The sequence below is a fragment of the Lepidochelys kempii genome, chromosome 2 (assembly GCF_965140285.1).
Source record: "Lepidochelys kempii isolate rLepKem1 chromosome 2, rLepKem1.hap1, whole genome shotgun sequence".
Lineage (NCBI taxonomy): Eukaryota > Metazoa > Chordata > Testudines > Cheloniidae > Lepidochelys > Lepidochelys kempii.
Window position 1 is genome coordinate 270979831 of NC_136381.1, and position 22016 is coordinate 271001846.

General features: G+C 48.6%; 1 long non-coding RNA gene and 1 pseudogene across 1 annotated transcript; both read right to left on the reverse strand.

Moving 5' to 3' along the window:
• Nucleotides 1-1652: 1652 nt before the first annotated feature.
• LOC144930145 (E3 ubiquitin-protein ligase TRIM15 pseudogene) lies at nucleotides 1653-5112 on the reverse strand (annotated as a pseudogene).
• A 1607-nt stretch (nucleotides 5113-6719) lies between these two features.
• Nucleotides 6720-22016, reverse strand: LOC144930146 (uncharacterized). Its single transcript, XR_013635249.1, has 3 exons — nucleotides 21929-22016; nucleotides 15930-16061; nucleotides 6720-6799 (listed from the first exon to the last, which is right to left on the reverse strand). It is a non-coding gene; the product is annotated as an uncharacterized LOC144930146 (long non-coding RNA).

Below are 22016 nucleotides of genomic sequence, written 5' to 3' on the forward strand. Positions count from 1 at the left end.
CCCCTTGCCACGGGGCTGGCGGAGGAGGCGTCCCGAAGCTCCTTGTGTCAAAGCACCAGAGAGGTAATAGACAGAGGAGTCCTGCACTGTGGGTTCACCTCTCTTTTATATCACTGATCTGAGCTGAGGTGCTGAGGGGAGAAGGAGCTGGGAGCCCGTTCAGATCCAGAGTGGGGAGCTGTGAGGACCAAGAATGGTTTCTGGCCCCAGCAACAGATGAAGAAAATGGGCACGGGGAGTGGGCCAGATAATGGGGTTTCCCCAGCCTATGGGAATGCTGGGTTCAGGAGTGGTATCTCTTGAGCAGCGGGCAGATTGTGGCTGCCTGCAGCAGCAGAAGCCATGCACCATCCAAGATGATACAGTAATGTTGCAACCAGCTTTAGCTTGGAAAATGTGTTAGGCCTAAAAATTCCCAGATGTGGGCAAATTCAATGGGCTATTCAGTTGTATCAGAGGTTGCATGACAAGATCCTTTGCACTGGAAAAATCTCCAGTGCGGGAGAAGACAGCATGGAATCCACTCCTGGCAGCACAGCATCCACACCCAGCAGGGAGAAGGACCTGTATCTGGAGCTACGTTTCAGAACAATATATTGCCAAGGTAGAGTGGACTATAAAGAGAAGTGGAGCAAACCCCTAAGTGGTCCTTCACCAGAGACAAGGAAAACCAGCACCTTGGATTCTGTGAGCATCCTGACAAAAAGCTAGTCAGCCGTTGCTGGGAAAGGAATACTGGAGAGGAAAGTGCCTCGAACAATGTCTGTAGCTTGTTAAGTTAGGTCTTAGCTATTAGAAAGCGTATTATTACTTCTGTTTGTTCATCACCCTTCCTATCTTTACACCTTACACTTGATATCACTTAAATCTATGACTTTTGTTTACGAAACTTGTTTTACCTTTATTATAAACCAGGTCAGTGCTGTGATTAAAGTGAGTGTTTGTCAAACCCCAGTGAAATTAATGAGCTGCGTGTATTGACTCTTTAAAAGAGCAATGAACTTAATAACTTGTGTGTGTTCCGGGAGAGGACTGGACACTACAGAGAGACAGTTCAGAGGCCCGTCTAGTAAAGGGTGCCTACTATAGGAATAATGGACTGAGTGGATTATTCCGATAGCTCTTCTAACGCTAGCCGCTGAAGATCCTCCACAACGATGTGGGATCAGCAGGAGAGAGAGATGTAACGTCATTGTAGTTTGAACAGTGCTACAATAAATCCCACAAGGATTCACACTCTGAACCCCAAAACTATGAGATCCATATTGAATCTGCAATAATCAGAACTTCTATCAGTTACCTGGGTGGGCACCCTGAAAACTATCGTGATGGAGTCAACGAAAAAAGAAAACACTTATCGTTTAACGAATATTCAATGTAGTACAAAATACAACATATGCGGTGGTCTCTCGTGTCCTTCCAGGACATCAGGTTCAGCAAACCTCAGACCTCTGAAAACCAGGAAATACAGATAAATCCCATGCAACCATAACTCTGCCCCTTGGTGCTGGCAATAGCCATGGGAACGATCTGCCTGCTACTCCTGGTGAAGGAATTTGTTTGTTTTCTGAAATGTCAAATTTTGATTAGCTCTGGCATAAAGCAACACATTTCATTGTAAGATATACCTAACACACAATCTGACAATGGTCTGAAAGCATAAAGTAGGATTTTATTTCATAATTTCTGCTGCTAAAAGACTTTGCATTCCTTACTGCAAGAGAATGACATGTTTACAGTAGGATAGAAACACCTCTGAGCAACTCAGAGAGAAGATGTGAGTAATCATTTTAGCACAATGGTAGGGGCTGATCCTGGGGCAGGGTTCTGCCTTTGCCCCCTCAGACTGTGCAAAGGGCCCATGCTGCGAGTGGAGCAGTTGTCCGTGTCTCAGCTGGAAGCCCCCTGATGAGGACCTGGAGACAGTGCAGTGAGCTGCCAGCCTTGTGCCCTGACAGGAAGAGGGGGTGGAGATGCCGGGCGAGAGCCCTGGTTTTACTTTGCCCCTTTCAGACAGTGAGCACCACGGGGGATTCTGGCCAAGACCGGCACAGGGCTCAAAGGGAGGAGCTCCTGGTGCCCATTCTGACCCTGTTCACGGATATAATCCTACAGAACCATACAGCATGAGAACAAGCAGACTGGGCAGTCACTGCAGGACCGTGAGATGGGTCTAGCCTGCTCTGTATGGTACTGACAGGGCCCCGGGCTACCCTGAGTCTCAGGGATGGATGCTCAGCTGGAATCCTCCACCCCAGACCCAGAAGAAAGGGAAGATTTTCTCCCCATTGAAAGAAGCCTGTGGGAAAGTGAAGATCGGGGCCAGATCATCAGCATAATTAAATGCCACCAACCCCCCTTCATAGTCCAGAGAGACCCGGATCCTGCTGGGTTCTCTACTCAAGGACAGGCGGGTGACAGGGGAGGTTTGAGCCCGATAGTCTCTGGCATTGCCCCATTTCTGCACCACCCAGACCCCATTCTCGGGGGTAAAGCCAACCTCTTCCTTCCTCAGCACAGACTGTCTAGCTACCCCCACAGCCCAGTCTCCGGCTACTCCTCCCTCCACCTTCACCTGCCAGGAATGTTTCCCCGAGGTGAAGCCCTCAGAGCCCAGCACACTCAGCAAATAATCAAATCTCTCCGGTTTGTAAGGCAACATCTGGCTCTCGGGGCCCCGGCTCATGGTTCTTCGATCATCAGACAGGACGAGCTCAGGATGTGCCGTGTCTGGATCCAGAGTCACATTCGCTGGGGAGAGACAGAATCAGAGCGTTATCGGCACACATGGGTCAATGACAGAGCGAAAGGATCGGCTGGGCCAGACCTGAGCCTCAGAATCTTCCCCCCTGCACTCAGCCACTTCGGAACAATACTGTGTAACATATATGTATGCCAGTCGGTGCTGCTCTTTATACAGCTAACTATCGACACAGAGAGAGAGATAACATGGCAAAAATACTTCACTAACGCAGCATTAAGATGCCTGGTGAGACCTTGCACCCCTCAAGAAAGTCAGTTCAGCAAAACTGAATCTTGTGAATGCCAGGAGATAGCGAGTTTAGGTAAACACCTTCGCAACCTTAACTCTGCCCTCTGGAGCTGGCAATGGCCTCTGGGAATTATCTCCATGCACTGCAGCTGTAATCCCTGTGGTAGGTGTTGCTGTACTGAAGGGTGGAGGAATAAATTGAACCATCTTGGAAGATCTGTGATTGGGATAGGAGGTGATCTGGGCGACTGTGGCCCTCTGCGCGCGTGTGTGTGTGTGTGTCCCCCTCTCTCCCCGGCCCCTGTATGGGCTTTTAAGGCTGCACAGCTCCCCGCCTCACCCTGGGATATCCCCAGCAAGCCAGACTGTGTAAACAGGCCAGGGCCTGCGCTTTGCTTTCTCTCTGAAGACAACGAGCAGTGCATTGCCCACAGCTATATGTTTCCACACAGCTCCTTCTAAGCAACCACGTTTCTTCTTTTAGGTAAAAGCATGACAGAGAATAAATATTAAAACAATAAAGCTCGAAAGCTGACCTGAGATTTCCCCGTCCCCCCAAATCCAATCTACAGCTCTAGAAGCTTTTAGTCCTTCAAACCCCACATCTGGGTATTCTCCGGGGTTAGAAGTTTAGATCCAGAACCAGAGCAATGGCTGGGCAGATCAGCCATATCTTTATCCAACTCTGGCCTTTGATCTTCGCCTTCTGTAACAGGTAATCAACAGAAAAAACCCTCCCCTCAGAGCTTAACTTCAAAAAGCTGGGTTTTTGCATTGACCAGAGGTAAGTAATTTGCATTAACCTCGCCCTAGGGACTCCCCAGAAAATCCACTTAATATTTATTGTCCCAAAAGTCCATACTTGTCTGGCACATTTTCAATACAGCCTTTTGAACCGCCACGTCTTACATCCATCACATCTCCTAACTAGAGAGGTTATACACAATCCTGGCCCACAGCAGTACATACAGTTAGTACAATAAGATCTTTCAGTGATATTGCAGGAAATTGCCCTATCTACAGAGCCCTATCCAGCTACAGTGGAAACTCTCCACCTCCAGAGTCTCTTGGCTCCTCTGTGCTCAGTATGATCCCCTTAGTTCATGAGCAGTACTATCTGTCCAATAATGTTCTGAATGTTGCTCCCCCCAGAGGCCTAGTGGGTGCCGTTCACTCTCTGCGTGTTATCCTCCAGTCAGTGAGACCCTTGTGGCAGGATCAGAGCCAGGGCTTGATCCCCAGGTCTGGGCAAAACCACGGTGGTAGAATATGTCAACCTTTAAAAACTATGGTTTTTTTAGGGAGTTGGGGGGGCGGGAGGGAGAGGAGATTGTATCCCAGGAACCCCTTGGTCAAATGATCTCAGATTTGGATCACTGACCCTAGCCAGTGCCCCCTGAGGCATATCAAATTTCAAGGCAATCCATGTAACCATGACAATTTTAGAGCACTTAGAAGAATGAAGCTTTTCACAGAAAGCTAGTTGGTACCTTAACTTGACCAGACCTGGCAGCTCAGTATCATTTGTACAGTCCCCAGCAGATCCCGGTGGTTGGGTTGGGCCCTGTATGCATTACTCCAGTTCAGATATTAAATTGCAAGAAATAGTTTGATTCTGAAGTCACGCCTACATTATACACTTGGGACATCTCAATTTTTCTTCCAAAGATAAATATAGTTTTACCTGAATGAACTACTCCAGAGTCCTGTGTTTGGGGTGGGAAGAAATATGCAAATATATTTAAATGTTACCTTTCTTTAGGGTTGAGATGCAAGTCTCTTCGCTTGGGTCACTCACAGCCCCATCCGCACACACAGCCGAAACCCGGACTCTGTAGGGTGTCTCAGGACTCAGTCCATCAATGCTATAGAACTCGGTTCTCTTTTCTGTCCTTCGTTCCAGCCATTTGTCTTTCCCCTCCTGACTTGTATCTCCTGCCTCTACTTTATATTCCACCTTATACTGCCTTATTCTGACTCCATCTCCAATGACACTTGGACTCTCCCAGGTGAGGGCGATGGCAGATGAATCTACAATAACTGTTACGGGCTTCCCAGGCGGGCTGGTAGGAGGGAGAGTCTTCACAGGATTACTCACATCGCTGCTCTCGCTGAGCCCTGGTTTGCTCACTGCAGCGTATCAGAACTGGTACTCGGTGTTTGCACGTAGCCCTGTTACTGTGAATGTCTCTTGCGTGTTATTTACATTCACAGCCGTCCAGTTCTCCTGTCCTACAATTCTGTACTCTGCCCGATAGCCGGATATCTCAGCCCTTCCATAGGCTGCTGGGTTAAACTTGAGCTGCACACGGTCATGTTTGATTCCATCAATCAGGGGAGGAAGAGGCTTTGATGGAGCCTCAAAGTTGGTGCTGATCAGCTCTCCCTCCTCATACAGGTAAATGGAAGTGCCTGGATTGTCCTTGTCTGGAACAGAGGACACAATGAACCGAATCTTCCCGTTAGATTTGTTGACATTGACAAAACGTGAAAGGGACTTTGCAGATTTTCGAGCTTTTCTATTAATTTCTTGTTCCTCAAACCACATTTTGGATTTTGGTTTCTCAGCAACAGAACTGGCTGCTGCAGGATCATGAGTTTCCTTTATATACTGGGTCTGAAGCCACTGTTTTAAAACTGATAAATATGGCTCCTCTTCATGCAGTGAGGTGAATGTAAAAGAGACAATGAAGTCAAGCTCAGGGTTGAGTACTATTTCATCTAGTTCATTCTGAGAGGACACCACTTTTACATTGCTTAGGATCCTAAGGTAGGAATTCACATAATTCATCTCTTTCTCCTTTGTATCCAGAAATTCACTGAGGCTCTGGGTATTGAACGGTGACTGGTTTTTACATGACAAAATATCCACCAGGCCCCCTTCCTCTTTTCCACCTCCACGGATTAATGGTAAGAGTCCTGCTAGCTGTTTCTGGAAAGTCTGTCTGTGTTGCTTACACAGATCTCTGAACTGCTGGATTTTCAGCTTGATTTCGGGGAAGCTTGTGACGATCGGACTCTTCACCATGTCATTGCATTGCATGTTTACTTCTGCCAGTTCCTCCAGAGCAGTCTGAGCATCAGAAATCAGTGAAAAGCTGATCTCACGCACCAGCCGAGCAGCTCTGGAATCCAGCTTGGTCAGCGGGTACAGCCAGACTCTCACTGGTACGGCCTTCTCCCCCTGGGCACCCAGCAGCTTGGGGAGGGTGGAGTATATTTGCATGGCATCTTCGAAATTAGTTGGATTTCTCTCAAGAGCAAAATCACCATGGAACCTGCAGTTAAATTTTGCAGCATTTAATTTTTCACTTTCATCCATTTTGACAGCTCCTTCCCCTTCTATGGAAAACATGGGTATCTTTTTAATTGCAATCTGGAGCTTTCCCTCTATCTCACGTACATTCTCAGAAGAAGAAACTTCCCGATCAAACACGAAGAAAGCCTGAGCCCCGTACAGCACAGCCGTGACCACATGGGTGGCGGTGCCTTGGTCAAATACAGCAGGATAAGAAACATTCTCTGGTCCTAAATGGTTCATAGTTAGTTGTTCAAAGTTTGTTGTGGCAGAGTACTGGAGAGTAATTCGGGCCTGTTGTTTGGATTTTTTGGTGTCATTTAAGTATTTGGCAGATCCAATTACTTCAACCAGCCCCCCCAGGAAACTGGCCTTCAGCGAGGCTGTGACATTGAGGGCATTGGCCTTCTCTTCAATGGTGTCGGATGCGATGATCTCAAATTCAGTCTTGGGTTGTGGTTTTGTGTTTACATCCTTGCGAAGCTGTTCCAGGCCCCACAGCGTGATCCCTGGAATAGTAGAGACAGACACATGGTAACGTAACTGATAGATGCACAGGACACAGAATCTATCCATCCTTTAATTGTGTCTCATTTCTGAGATTGAAAAATAACGAGTGAAGGACATCAAGTAAACTGACCTGGTAACATACAAATGTGCCAAGTCAAGGCTGAACTACACCCTAACAACCTTCCCTTGCCCCCGGCTTCTTACAGGACTTTGGAAGATGTGATCTTTTCTGTTTTTTTTCATATATCCCTCTCCAGAATGACTGAGTTCACTCCCCCCTCAGGAGTACACTGTCCCAGGAAGCAAGTGCTATATTTATGATTGAAATGTCACTTCTATTAGAAAAGGAGGACTTGTGGCACCTTAGAGACTAACCAATTTATTTGAGCATGAGCTTTCATGAGCTACAGGGATGCATCCGATGAAGTGAGCTGTAGCTCACGAAAGCTCATGCTCAAATAAATTGGTTAGTCTCTAAGGTGCCACACGTCCTCCTTTTCTTTTTGCGGATACAGACTAACAGGGCTGCTACTCTGACTTCTATTAGAAATGATCTGATCAATTGGATAATTGGTCTGAAATCAACAAGATGAAATTCAATAAAGACAAGTGCAAAGTACTACACTTAGGAAGGAAAAATCAAATGCACCGTTACAAAATGGGGAATAACTGGCTAGGCAGTAGTACTGCGGAAAAGGACCTGGGGATTATAGCGGATCACAAATTGAATATGAGACAACCATGGGATGCAGTTGTGCAAAAGGCTAATATAATTGTGGTGTGGGAGGTAGTTGTCCTGCTCTTCTCAGCACTGGAAAGGCCTGAGCTGGAGTATTGTGTCCAGTTTGGGGCGCCACACTGCAAGAAAAATCTGGACAAACTAGAAGGGTGAGGGAAGAGCAACAAAACTGATAAATTTCAGAGGAACAGCCGTGTTAGTCTGTATTCGCAAAAAGAAAAGGAGTACTTGTGGCACCTTAGAGACTAACCAATTTATTTGAGCATGAGCTTTCGTGAGCTACAGCTCACTTCATCAGATGTTTACCGTGGAAACTGCAGCAGACTTTATATACACACAGAAATCATGAAACAATACCTCCTCCCACCCCACTGTCCTGCTGGTAATAGCTTATCTAAAGTGATCAACAGGTGGGCCATTTCCAGCACAAATCCAGGTTTTCTCACCCTCCACCCCCCCACACAAATTCACTCTCCTGCTGGTGCTAGCCCATCCAAAGTGACAACTCTTTACATAATCAAGTCGGGCTATTTCCTGCATAGATCAAGGTTTTCTCGGATGTGAGAAAACCTTGATCTATGCAGGAAATAGCCCGACTTGATTATGTAAAGAGTTGTCACTTTGGATGGGCTAGCACCAGCAGGAGAGTGAATTTGTGTGGGGGGGTGGAGGGTGAGAAAACCTGGATTTGTGCTGGAAATGGCCCACCTGTTGATCACTTTAGATAAGCTATTACCAGCAGGACAGTGGGGTGGGAGGAGGTATTGTTTCATGATTTCTGTGTGTATATAAAGTCTGCTGCAGTTTCCACGGTAAACATCTGATGAAGTGAGCTGTAGCTCACGAAAGCTCATGCTCAAATAAATTGGTTAGTCTCTAAGGTGCCACAAGTACTCCTTTTCTTTTTGCGAAAACTGATAAAGGGTTTAGAAAACCTGCCCTATAGAAGATAGATTAGAAACAGTGGGTATGTTTAGTCTTAAGAGAAGAAGACTGAGAGCAGAGCTGATAATGGTTTTCAAATCTGTTAAGGGCTGTTGACAGTGAGGACAGTGATCAGTTGTTCTCCATGTCCGCTGAAGGGAGGCCAAAAAGTAATTGGCTTTATCTGCAGCAAGGGAGGTTTAAGTTAGTTATTAGGAAAACTTTCTAATTGTAAGGATAATTAAGCACTGGAATAGACTTCCAAGGGAGGTTGTGGAATCCCCATCTGTGATAAATAAAGTGGGGGTAGCTCCCTTTGATGGACACCCAGCCAATCAGTTAGCTGTAAAATCCCTCTTGATAGCTGTTCTTTACTTGCTTTACCTGTAAAGGGTTAAAAGTCCCCCAGGTAAAGAAAAAAAAGTGGGCACCTGACCAAAAGAGCCAATGGGAAGGCTAGAACTTTTTAAAATTGGAAAAGAAAGTTTGCCTTTGTCTGTTGTTCTCTGGAGGGACAGAGCAGCCATGTTGTAAGCAGCTAAGCCAGGTATGATTATAAGCAGTGATGAGCTGCCAAAATCTTAACAACCTGTTCCCTGAGGGATGTGCCTCAGTATGTATTTTTTGTACCAACAGGGTTACCATAGGTCTGTATTTTCCTGGGAGGAATTCCTCCCGGATGGCGATTTAAGAACAAAAAGGCCTGACCTGTCTGGGAAAATAGGGATGTATGTTAACCCTGCCGAAAGTTCTTTTTTAAAAAGATGGGCCTGACCTAGCAATTACCTCCGTTTCACAGGTGTGGGTCCCCGCCATGCCCTGGGCATGTGCTAGGGTGACCAGATGTCCCAATTTTATAGGGACAGTCCTGGTTTTGGGGTCTTTTTTTTATATAGGCTCCTATTACCCCCCAACCCCTGTCCTGATTTTTCACACTTGCTGTCTGGTCACCCTAGGGTGTGCACAAGTGTGGGTCCCAGCTGCTCCCTTCCCCACTCATTGAAGCAGGTGTGCAGGGTTACTGCCCTGGGAACTGCAGGGCACCAGTGGACATGGGGACAGCTGCAGACAGGGGCATGGGGCAGGGCTAGCTGGAGGCAGGGGGGCCAGGCTGGCTGCGGGCAGGGCAGGGGCAGGGGGCAGCAGAGCTGGCTGGAGACAGGAGGGTGCGGGGCTGGCTGTGGGCAGGGCAGGCGGTGCGGAGCTGGCTGGAGACAGGAGGGTGCAGGGTTGGCTGGAGGCAAGGGGGTGTGGGGCTGGCTGGAGACAGGGACAGGCTGCGGGCAGGACAGGGGGTGCAGGTGGCAGGGCCTGGCTGCGGGCAGGGCAGGGGGTGTGAGGGTGGCTGGAGACAGGGGCTGGCTGCAGGCAGGGGAGCGGGTGCGTGCGGCAGAGGTTGGCTGGATACAGGGCAGAGGGTGCGGCAGGGGCTGGCTGCAGGCAGGGCAGGGGATGTGGGGGTGGCTGGAGACGGGCTGGCTGTGGGCAGGGGGTGCGGCAGGGACTGGCTGGGGACAGGGGCTGGCTGCAGGCAGGGCAGGGGGTGCGTGCGGCAGAGGTTGGCTGGAAACAGGGCAGAGGGTGCGGCAGGGGCTGGCTGCGGGCAGGGCAAGGGGTGTGGGGGTGGCTGGAGACAGGGGCTGGCTGCAGGCAGGGGGTACGGCAGGGACTGACTGGAGGTAGGGGCTGGCTGCAGGCAGGGTAGGGGGGTGCAGGGACTGACTGGAGACAGGGGCTGGCTGCGGGCAGGGCAGAGGGTGCAGGGGTGGCTGGAGACGGGCTGGCTGCGGGCAGGGCAGGGGGTGCGTGCGGCGGGGCCGGCTGCGGGCAGGGTGGTGGGGGCTCACGGGGAGCAGCCCGAGCAGCAGGACGCAGCCCCGGCCCAGCAGAGGGAGTCCCAGGGATGGGGGGGCAGCCCACGTCGCTCCCGCAGCGCAGCGCCCCCAGTGGCCAGAGGAGGAATCACATCACTTCCCGGCCGGAGCCCAGCAAAGCCTCAGCGCCCCCTGCAGGGAAGCGGGTTAACAGCCGGTTCTAAAACAGGTTCAAAATTTAACACCCGGTTCGCGCGAACCGGCGCGAATTCAGCTCACCCCAGATTATAAGTCATCGGATCATGCCTAGAATGACTTATCTGAACTCCAATGTGTAAACAGATCAGAGTGTTTAGCCAGATGCGATTAGGTTGCATCCGAGAGTGCTGAAGGAATTGGCGGCTGTGATTGCAGAGCCATTGGCCATTATCTTTGAAAACTCGTGGCGAACCAGGGAAGTCCCGGATCACTGGAAAAAGGCTAATGTAGTGCCAATCTTTAAAAAAGGGAAGAAGGAGGATCCTGGGAACTACAGGCCAGTCAGCCTCACTTCAGTCCCTGGAAAAATCATGGAGCAGGTCCTCAAAGAATCAATCCTGAAGCACTTGCATGAGAGGAAAGTGATCAGGAACAGCCAGCATGGATTCACCAAGGGAAGGTCATGCCTGACTAATCTAATTGCCTTTTATGATGAGATTATTGGTTCTGTGGATGAAGGGAAAGCAGTGGATGTATTGTTTCTTGACTTTAGCAAAGCTTTTGACACGGTCTCCCACAGTATTCTTGTCAGCAAGTTAAGGAAGTATGGGCTGGATGAATGCACTATAAGGTGGGTAGAAAGCTGGCTAGATTGTCGGGCTCAACGGGTAGTGATCAATGGGTCCATGTCTAGTTGGCAGCCGGTATCAAGTGGAGTGCCCCAAGGGTCGGTCCTGGGGCCGGTTTTGTTCAATATCTTTATAAATGATCTGGAGGATGGTGTGGATTGCACTCTCAGCAAATTTGCGGATAATACTAAACTGGGAGGAGTGGTAGATACGCTGGAGGGGAGGGATAGGATACAGAGGGACCTAGACAAATTGGAGGATTGGGCCAAAAGAAATCTGATGAGGTTCAATAAGGATAAGTGCAGGGTCCTGCACTTAGGATGGAAGAATCCAATGCACCGCTACAGACTAGGGACCGAATGGCTAGGCAGCAGTTCTGCGGAAAAGGACCTAGGGGTGACAGTGGACGAGAAGCTGGATATGAGTCAGCAGTGTGCCCTTGTTGCCAAGAAGGCCAATGGCATTTTGGGATGTATAAGTAGGGGCATAGCGAGCAGATCGAGGGACGTGATCGTTCCCCTCTATTCGACATTGGTGAGGCCTCATCTGGAGTACTGTGTCCAGTTTTGGGCCCCACACTACAAGAAGGATGTGGATAAATTGGAGAGAGTCCAGCGAAGGGCAACAAAAATGATTAGGGGTCTGGAACACATGACTTATGAGGAGAGGCTGAGGGAGCTGGGATTGTTTAGCCTGCAGAAGAGAAGAATGAGGGGGGATTTGATAGCTGCTTTCAAGTACCTGAAAGGGGGTTCCAAAGAGGATGGCTCTAGACTGTTCTCAATGGTAGCAGATGACAGAACGAGGAGTAATGGTCTCAAGTTGCAGTGGGATTAGTTAGATTAGTGGGGGAGGTTTAGATTGGATATTAGGAAAAACTTTTTCACTAAGAGGGTGGTGAAACACTGGAATGCGTTACCTAGGGAGGTGGTAGAATCTCCTTCCTTAGAGGTTTTTAAGGTCAGGCTTGACAAAGCCCTGGCTGGGATGATTTAACTGGGAATTGGTCCTGCTTCGAGCAGGGGGTTGGACTAGATGACCTTCTGGGGTCCCTTCCAACCCTGATATTCTATGATTCTATGATAGGGTTATTTATTTTATTTCTTATTGGCTTGTGGACTCCTCTGTCATAACCCCAGATGCTTTTGTTTGCTTGTAACCTTTAAGCTAAACCCACAAGAAAGCTATTTTGGGTGCTTGATTTTTGGAATTGCTCTTTTAAAATCTAGCAGAAGCCTAAATTCCAGATGCATTTTCTTTCTTTTTATTTTTAATAAAATTTCCTTTTTTAAGAACAGAATTGGAGTTTTGGTGTGCTAAGAGGTTTATGCATGTTGTTTGATTAGCTGGTAGCCACAGCTAATTTCCTTTTTCTTTCTCAGCTGTTCCCAGACTGTTTCTCAGCTGGGGTGAAAGGGCTTGAGGGCACCCCATAGGGAGGAATTCCCAAGTGTTCCTTCCTAGCTTGAAAGGGGTTGGGTGTTTTTTGCATTTGGTTGGTGGCAGCATTTACCAAGCCAAGGTCAGAGAGAAGCTGTAACCTTGGGAGTTTAAAACAAGCCTGGAGTGGCCAGTATTAATTTTTAAAATCCTTGCGTGCCCCACTCTGCACTCGGAGTGACAGAGTTGGGATTCAGCCTTGAGAAACTAAATGAATTCTTTGCATCGGTCTGCACTGTTGAGGATGTGAGGGAGATTCCCAAACCTCAGCCATTCTTTTTAGGTGACAGATCTGAAGAAAGAAAAGGAGGACTTGTGGCACCTTAGAGACTAACCAATTTATTTGAGCATGAGCTTTCGTGAGCTACAGAAGCTCACGCTCAAATAAATTGGTTAGTCTCTAAGGTGCCACAAGTCCTCCTTTTCTTTTTGCGAATACAGACTAACACGGCTGTTACTCTGAGATCTGAAGAACTGTCCCAAATTGAGGTGTCATTAGAGGAGGTTTTGGAACAAATTGATAAACTAAACAGTAATAAATCTCCAGGACCTGATGGTATTCACCCAAGAGTTCTGAAGGAACTCAAATGTGAAATTGCAGGACTACTAACTGTAGTCTGTAACCTATCATTTAAATCAGCTTCTGTACCAAATGACTGGAGGAGAGCTAATGTGATGCCAGTTTTTAAAAAGGGCTCCAGAGGTGACCCTGGTAACTACAGGCCAATAAATGTCACTTCAGTACTGGGCAAATTGGTTGAAACTATCGTAAAGAACAAAATTGTCAGACGCATAGATGAACATAATTTGTTGGGAAATAGCTAACATGGTTTTTGTAAAGAGAAATCATGCCTCACCAATCTACTAGAATTCTCTGAGGGGGTCAACAAGCATGTGGACAGGGGGATCGAGTGGATATAGTGTACTTAGATTTTCAGAAAGCCTTTGACAAGGTCCCTCACCAAAGGCTCTTAAGCAAAATAAGCAGTTATGGGATAAGAGGGAAGGTTTTCCCATGGATTGGTAACTGGTTAAAAGATAGGAAACAAAGGGTAGGAATAAATGGTCAGTTTTCAGAATGGAGAGAGGTAAATAGTGGTGTCCCCCAGGGATATGTACTGGGCCCAGTCCTATTTAACATATTCATAAACAATCTGAAAAAAGGGGTAAACAGTGTGGTGGCAAAATTTGCAGATGATACAAAACTACTCAAGATAGTTAAGTCCCAGGCAGACTGCGAAGAGCTACAAAAGGATCTCTCAAAACAGGGTGACTGGGCAACAAAATGGCAGATGAAATTTAAAGTTGATAAATGCAAAATAATGCACATTGGAAAACATAATCCCAACTCTACGTATGAAATGAAGGGGTCTAAATTAGCTGTTACCACTCAAGAAAGAGATCTTGGAGTCAGTATGGATAGTTCTCTGAAAACATCCACTTAATGTGCAGCGGCAGTCAAAAAAGCTAACAGAATGCTGGGAAGAATTAAGAAAGGGATAGATAATAAGACAGAAAATATCCTATTGCCTCTATATAAATCTATGGTTCGCCCACACCTTGAATACTGCGTGCAGATGTGGTCACCCTATCTCAAAAAGATATATTGGAATTGGAAAAGGTTCAGAAAAGGGCAACAAAAATGATTAGGGGTATAAAATGGCTTCTGTATAAGAGAGATTAATAAGACTGGGACTTTTCAGCTTGGAAAAGAGGCAACTAAGGGGGAATATGACAGAAGTCTATAAAATCATGAGAGGTATAGATAAAGTAAATAAAGAAGTGTTATTTACTCCTTCTCATAATACAAGAACAAGGGGTCATCAAATGAAATTAATAGGTAGCAGGTTTAAAACAAACACAAGAAAGAATTTTTTCACGCAATGCATTGTCAACCTCTGGAACTCCTTGCCAGAGGGTGTTGTGAAGGCCAATCCTATGATGGGGTTCAAAAGGGAGCTAGATAGATTCATGGAAGATAGGTCCATCAGTGACTATTAGCCAGGATGTGCAGAAAATAGTGTCCCTAGCCTCTGTTTGCCAGAAGTTGCGATTGGGTGACAGGGGATGGATCACTTGATGATAACCTGTCTGTTCATTCCCTTTGGGGGACCTGCCGTTGGCCACTGTCAGAGGACAGGATACTGGGCTTGATGGACCTTTGGTCTGACCCAGTAGGGCCGGTCTTATGTTCTTGATACCATCATTGTAGGTTTTAAAGAACAGGTTAGACAAATACCTCTCAGAGATGGCCCTGGTGCACTTATTCCTGCCTCAATGCAGGTAGCTGGACTAGGTGTCCCCTTAAGGGCCCTTCCAGCCCTAAATTTCTATGATTCAGTGATGTCTGGTGGGGTGAGTTCCTCATGCTAATTATGTTGCTTTAAAATGTATTTCCTTTATCGAGTTTAAACTAGTTGTATTTTAATTTTGAGTGTCCCCTTGTTATTTTTCTATGAGAGAGTAAATAGGTACTTCTTCTTTACCTTCTCTAGCCCATTCCTATTTACCTTCTCTAGCCCATTCCTATTTACCTTCTCTAGCCCTTTCCTATTTACCTTCTCTAGCCCTTTCCTATTTACCTTCTCTAGCCCTTTCATTCTTCTGTATCCCTGTTTCACCTCCAGCTTATTCTTGTCTCTATATGAAATATTTTGTTTTGTCTTTTCCTGTGAAATTCTCCCCAGGTTTCTAGTAATTTTTATCATCATTGTCCGAACTGCCTCGATTTCTGTGATACCCTCTTTGTGATGGGACGGCCAGCACGGAGCACACATTCCAGGGGAGTGTGGCCCGTTGATTTATATAATGCCATTGGAATAGGTCTGGTGGCATTTTCCATGCTGTTCCTCGGGCACCCGAGCACCCTGTTCACGGCTTGGCCTGCCACTGGACACAGAGTGGGTGTTTTCACTGAGCTGTCCACAGCGATGCCAGGCCTTTTCCGGGGTGGGGACAGTTCATATGGGTCACAGTGATGTGTGTGAATAGCTGAAGTGTTTCCTTCTAATGGGTCCCCTCATGCCCCGAAGATCTGTGTGTAGAGAGGACCCTTCTCACCGGGACCTCACCCCTCCCATGTGGAAATGGGGGGATGAGCCAGCTCGGGGGCACTGTCCCCCTTTCCTAGGCCGACTGCCATGCGGGTGGGGCTGCAGAGATATCGCAGTGGCAGGGGAGTGGATGGAAAGTTTCTCCTTTCTCCTAGTGCAGCCAGTGCTGTAAGGAGGGTCAGCAGGACAGTACCCGGGCAGGTTTGGATGCCCTTTGTTTTTTCCCCAACTCAAATCCCAAACCCAAATGTTCCTAAAAGAAACAGGTGCCAAATGCTTCTTTTTCCTGAAACGCTAAGTTGGGCCCCGGGCTCCCCCCGGGTGACAATTACCTGGGATGAGGGAGTCACTGCGGCAGTCGTACAGCATCCCCAGCTGGAAAGGGCGGCCCAGAGCCGGCATCGCAATGGTGTCATCTGATCCGGCCATTGTTCCACACCCAGATGCTCTCTCCTCTGTCTGACCTGCAAGAAAGAACTGGGGTTACACTTAAGTTTCTGGGGAGCAGATTTAGAATCGAGTCACTGGCTTCAGTCTTCAAAGCTTTTTCCGAACATTGCCTTGGTTTTAAAAGAATGATGGATCTTCTAGTCTCCACAGGGGACAGGAGAGGAAGAAAGTCACTCAGAGATTTACCTCTCCCTTTTCTTGCCTCAGATTATGAATTCTAAATTTTATATTTCAAAGGAATTGTTCCTATTAGGAAGAATGGGAAATAGTTATAATTTGATGCAATTTAGAGAGATGTAAGCCACAAAGCAAAACAACTGTTGTATTTTGCTGCTCTCATGTAAGATCCCAGACGTATTGAAAGAACGCTGTGACATGCCAGCAAGCTGGATGTCCTGATAGGGGGCTAAATTGCAGCCAGGGAGCCATAAATACCTGCTGCCCAATGGTTAAGAAGAGAGGCAACAGCCCTTACTTAACGCAAGCCAGAGCATGCCTCTGAAGCAGGGGTGGGCAAACTATGGCCCGCGGGTCGAGCCGTTGTAAGCTGGCCCATGAGCTCCTGCTGGGGAGCAGGGTCTGGGGCTTGCTCTGCTCTGGCGCTCCAGCCGGGGTGCCGGGTTGGGGGCTGCTTGAGCTCCCGGAAGCAGCCACATGGCCCCGCTCCGACAGTCGGGGGCCGCTCCACGCATATGAGCCAGAGAAGGGACACCCCCCTCCCGCACCCCAACCCCAATTTTGTGTGCATTCATGGCTCGCCATACAATTTGTATTCCCCGATGTGGCCCTCAGGCCAAAAAGTTTGCCCACCCCTACTTTAAAGTCTAAATAAAATCGTACACCTTTCAGGCCTTGCACCTTGGAATAGAGCAGGAACATCTGCCAATAGATATAGCATAAGGAAATCTCCCTCTCCGAGACCATTCCCAGAGGAGCGTTAAAGGGAACGGCTCCATTTCATGTCTCTTACCTACACTTACAGAACCGCAAGCCACCCACCAACTGTCTTCCTGTTACACGTTTACCCCAGAATCCATCACACCAGCCTCCTCTTGATATGTGCCCTACAGAGGGTTGTTTTAAAGTTTAATCTCAGCGAATGTATGAACTCAGGCCTTGTCCACATGGGGGTACGTTGGCACTGAGTTGACGCACACTAGTAGCTGCGCACTACGTAAGCCATACTCCTAGCATGCGCACGGGACAGCTGTGCCCTCTTTCCAAAATGCCGTACCCCACAATTGTAGCTGAGAGATTTCAAATGATTTAGGAAATTATTTGTCTAGTATTAGGAATTGTCAACTGATATTTATTGAGCAGGATGAAAATGTGATTGTTAGCTTATATATGAGTAAGTCTGTGAGTCTTTCATGGAGGTCCTGGAAGTCACAGAGTCCATGACTTTCCAGGACCTCCATGACTTCTGCAGCTGCAGCGGCTGGTGTAGCTGACCCTAGGGCTGCCCCAGCACCTGGGTGACCCCGGGGCCAGCCACTCTGGCCACTGCTTCGGCGGCCCCAGACAACTGATCCCGGGCCCTGCCACGGAGCAGCAGTCCAGGAGCAGCAGCGGTGGGGCCCCGGGTTCCCCCCCCGCCTGGAGGAGCAGCAGCGGCGGTGGGGCTACTGGCCGCCACCCCCCCAGGAGCAGCAGTGACTGTCGGAGCACCCCCCCCAGCAGCAGCCTCCCCTGGAGCACCCCTCCTCCCCCAGCACCTAAGATTTAGTGAGGGGCATTTTTAGTAAAGTCACGGACAGATCACAGGCTGTGACTTTTTTTTATTGCCCTTGACTGGTCCGTGGCCTTTACCATGATGAAATCATAGCCTTATATATGAGCATTCAGGGAAGTATAATTAGTTGGTATTATTAAGCTGTGGTTTGATTCGGGAACAATAAGACATAGGGCTGGAAGGAACCTCCTGGGTTGAGTCCAGTCCTCTGATACCGTAGGCAGCCCCGTCATATCGTCCCGTTCCTAAACTTACCAAGCTCCTTCTTAAAACTAGTCCGTCTGCCCCCACTATTCCTATTGGACGTCTGTTCCACAGCCTCAACCTCACTTCCACTTCGTTTCGGGGGCCGTTCATAGCGCTGATTTTGACAAATAAATCTCTGTTTTAGTTTGCGTCCTGGTTCCCTCAGGGATGCTCCTCTGGTTGAGGTCTATCCTGACAGGTGTCATCAGCTGAGACTGATGAAGTTAAGCACCCCCCCCTCCCCACCTATGTGCAAAAAATTGTTGGTATCACAGCAATTTTCAAGGCAGTTGAGTGTGCAGGGGGATTTTAGACTGCTACACAGGAGGAGAGTTTCAACCTTGACTGTCGTGGAGCTACTGCCCCACTAAAATCTAGGTTCAAATGCTGCCCCCTTTGCCATGTGTCACGGGGTCCAGACACCCCAAGGGCAGAACAGGGGGTCTGAACCCCTAAGAACAGGCAATGGACTCAAAGGATTGTGTACAATGCTATTGTGTATAATTATGTTGAGTGAGCTCTTTTCTGAAAGCCTGTGATGTTCTCAACTTACTGATCACTGTGCGAGATGGATCCAGGCTGTGCTTAGGGATTTATGTATCGTGTATGTAGAGTCTGGAGCTGGTTCCTAAAGCTTCATCTCCCGCTCCCAGCAGGGTGGTGGCCAGCCAGGCAGGGAGGAGCTGCCTCCCCAGCCAGACAAGACTAACCCCCAGCACCTCGCATTGTACAACCCAGGAGAGACAAATGATGGGTCTCTAGTGTGCAAACGGTGTGGAGTGTGTCCCAAAGTGAACTGAGAACTGGGGGGCTGGTTTCAAGCCTTTGGGGTGAGGAACTAGAGGGGAAAAGGTCTGGCAGTGAAGAACTCGGGGTAGGCGGATTTGGGGATGCTTGGGACTGGAAGGGCTGGTGGGGTCACCCTGCAGGGATAACGAGGCTGCTGGAAGCCAGGGTGAGACCTTTCTGCCTGTGGGCTGGATGCTGGTGCCAGGGCTCCGAGCCAGAGCCACACAGGATTAAGGGACCCACGGTCACAGGCAGATGGTGACAGACCCCCTGACTGCTCTGGGGGATCCCCAGAATGTCACACCGCGATATCAGAATGTTTCACATCCAGGCTCGTGCTGTGTCTTGTCACTATTCCCTGTATAACATCAATACAGATTAACCCTCTCTTTGCCACCCTCTCAGCTGCAGCCCGTGGCCAGACTCATCCCACACTGGCACGGCGGCTGGTGCAGGGGGGTGGCTCGTATGCTCAGGGGTGCCTTAACTTGTGCCCTGCCTCAGTGCTTCCTCTGGGCCATTGCAGAGATGTAAGAATGCCCCTGCCATGTCTCCTCCAGCCCCTGGCGCACCCCAGAACACCCCGATACCCCTCTGTGCTGGGGTCTTGGAGAGGGGGCCTAGGGGCTCTCTGAGGTGGGGGTTGTCATAAATATAAAGGGAAGGGTAAACCCCTTTAAAATCCCTCCTGGCCAGAGGAAAAATCCTCTCACCTGTAAAGGGTTAAGAAGGTAAAGGTAACCTCGCTGGCACCTGACCAAAATGACCAATGAGGGACAAGATACTTTCAAAAGCTGGGAGGAGGGAGAGAAACAAAGGGTGTGTGTCTGTGGGTAGGCTGCTTTGGCCGGGGATAGACCAGGAATGGAGTCTTAGAACTTTTAGTAAGTAATCTAGCTAGGTACGTGTTAGATTATGATTTGTTTAAAGGGCTGAGAAAAGAACTGTGCTGAATAGAATAACTATTTCTGTCTGTGTATCTTTTTTGTAACTTAAGGTTTTGCCTAGAGGGATTCTCTATGTTTTGAATCTAATTACCCTGTAAGGTATCTATCATCCTGATTTTACAGAGGTGATTCCTTTACTTCTATTTCCTTCTATTTCTATTAAAAGTCTTCTTGTAAGAAAACTGAATGCTTTTTCATTGTTCTCAGATCCAAGGGTTTGGGTCTGTGGTCACCTAAGCAAATTGGTGAGGATTTTTACCAAACCTTTCCCAGGAAGTGGGGTGCAAGGGTTGGGAGGATTTTGGGGGGAAAGACGTGTCCAAACTACGTTTCCCAGTAAACCCAGTTAGAGTTTGGTGCTAGCAGTGGATATTCCAAGGACAAAGGATAAAATTAATTTGTACCTTGGGGAAGTTTTAACCTAAGCTGGTAAAAGTAAGCTTAGGAGGTTTTCATGCAGGTCCCCACATCTGTACCCTATAGTTCAGAGTGGGGGAGGAAGCTTGACAGGGGTATTATCCAAGGGGCTGTATCAATATCTTCTACTGTATCAAAATCTCCAGCTTCCCTGCTTTCACCTCATTCCCCTCCTGTCTATCACAAATGCTGCTGCTAAAGTCACTCCCTCTCCAAGCGCATTCTGTCCTCCTCACTTCCCCTCACTGACTTCTGGCCTGTTACCACGTTCAATCCAAATTCTGTGGGCCTGAGCCCCATTGCCCTGCACCTTGTCACCTACGCCAGTGCAAAGTGGATGGAAAGCGTTGCCCAGCAGGAACGAAAGTGCTTCACACCCCAAAGTACACTGGTGTAATTCACTTCACAAGGGGCCGGGTGACAGGAAATCAGAGTCACTGAGCAGAGTCCAGCCTGTTACGTGCGTCATCTCCCTGTATCCTGCTTCCTTGGTTTCATCTCTCGCTCTCTCTCTGGCTCTGGCTCTCTGCGTCCTCTCACTGCCCAGTCCTACGTTTCAGCCTCTCCCCAGACAGCTCCTCTGGATCTCACCCCCAGACCATGGACAAATCCTGCTGCTCCTGCCTCCACAATGTCTGTAAGAGCCAACCTTTCCTCTCCAGCCTGACCGCTAAACCTCTTGTCCTCCTGGATCATCTCCAACGTGAATTACTGCAACCTCCCCGTCTCTGGCCTCCCGGATACCCACATCACAGCTCCCCAGTGCAAGATGCTGCTGCGAAAATCATCTTCCCAGCCTGTCATTCTGACCAGACGACTCCCTCTTTCGATCTCCCCACTGGCTCTTCCCTACTTCACTGCACGTGGTTCAAACTTCTTGTCCTCACCTCCACAGCCCTGCATAATGCCAGCCCTCTCTGCACCCCTGACTTCGTCCCTCATCACGTCACCTGCCATCCCCTCTGCAGCACCAGGAATGCCAGGCTCGGTGCCCATTCATCTGCTTCTGCCAAACCAGCTCCATGCCTGCTCCCGTGATACCCTCCACTCTGGGAATGCCCTGTCCAGCGAGCTCACCGAGTCCTCACCCAGTCCCCACGTTTCCCTCCAGGATTCCCACCAGGAGCCAGTGAACAACATTGATTATTATTATTTAATTAAAAAAAAAATAAAACTAAGCTGCTTGTGGCAGGGACTCTGTGTGTGTGCGTACATACACAGATGTCTTATGTGTTTGTGCAGCACCTAAAACAGTGAGGCCTCGATTCTGATAAAAGATAAATAATAAAAAGTTCAGAGTAAGTCCCCAGGATGTGCAGGTGTCTGTGTGGCTGTAACCTTCCCCCTCCCTCCCCACAGTTGGGTACCCGTATTCCTCACGTCATTCTCAGCTCAGCCTGGATCTATCTGAGGTGGGACCATGTTGTTTTATTTCTAGCCCAAGATTTTCAAAAGTGGCTAGTGACTGTGGGTGCCTCAGTTTTCAGGTGCCCAACTGGAGACCCTTCAAGGGGCCTGATTTCCAGGGGTGGGTGCTCAGCACATTCTGAGAGTCAGGCGCCTCTGAGCTGTGTCAAGCCGGGCCCCCGACTCCACGAGTCACTTTTGACAACCTTGGCCATAGTGTGAAGTGCCCAGAACACTGGGGCTGTAAAAACGCCCACTGCTCTTAACAAACCACGGATGAGAATTTTCAATGCTTTCACAACTGTTACAAGCCCCTCTTTCAAACTCACACACAACACGGTACCTTGCTGCTGTTAATTCAGCTCGGAGACCCGACGTGTATTCTTCCTTCACGGGCTGCTGGTCCCTGCGGCCTGCACGCCGTCCACCGG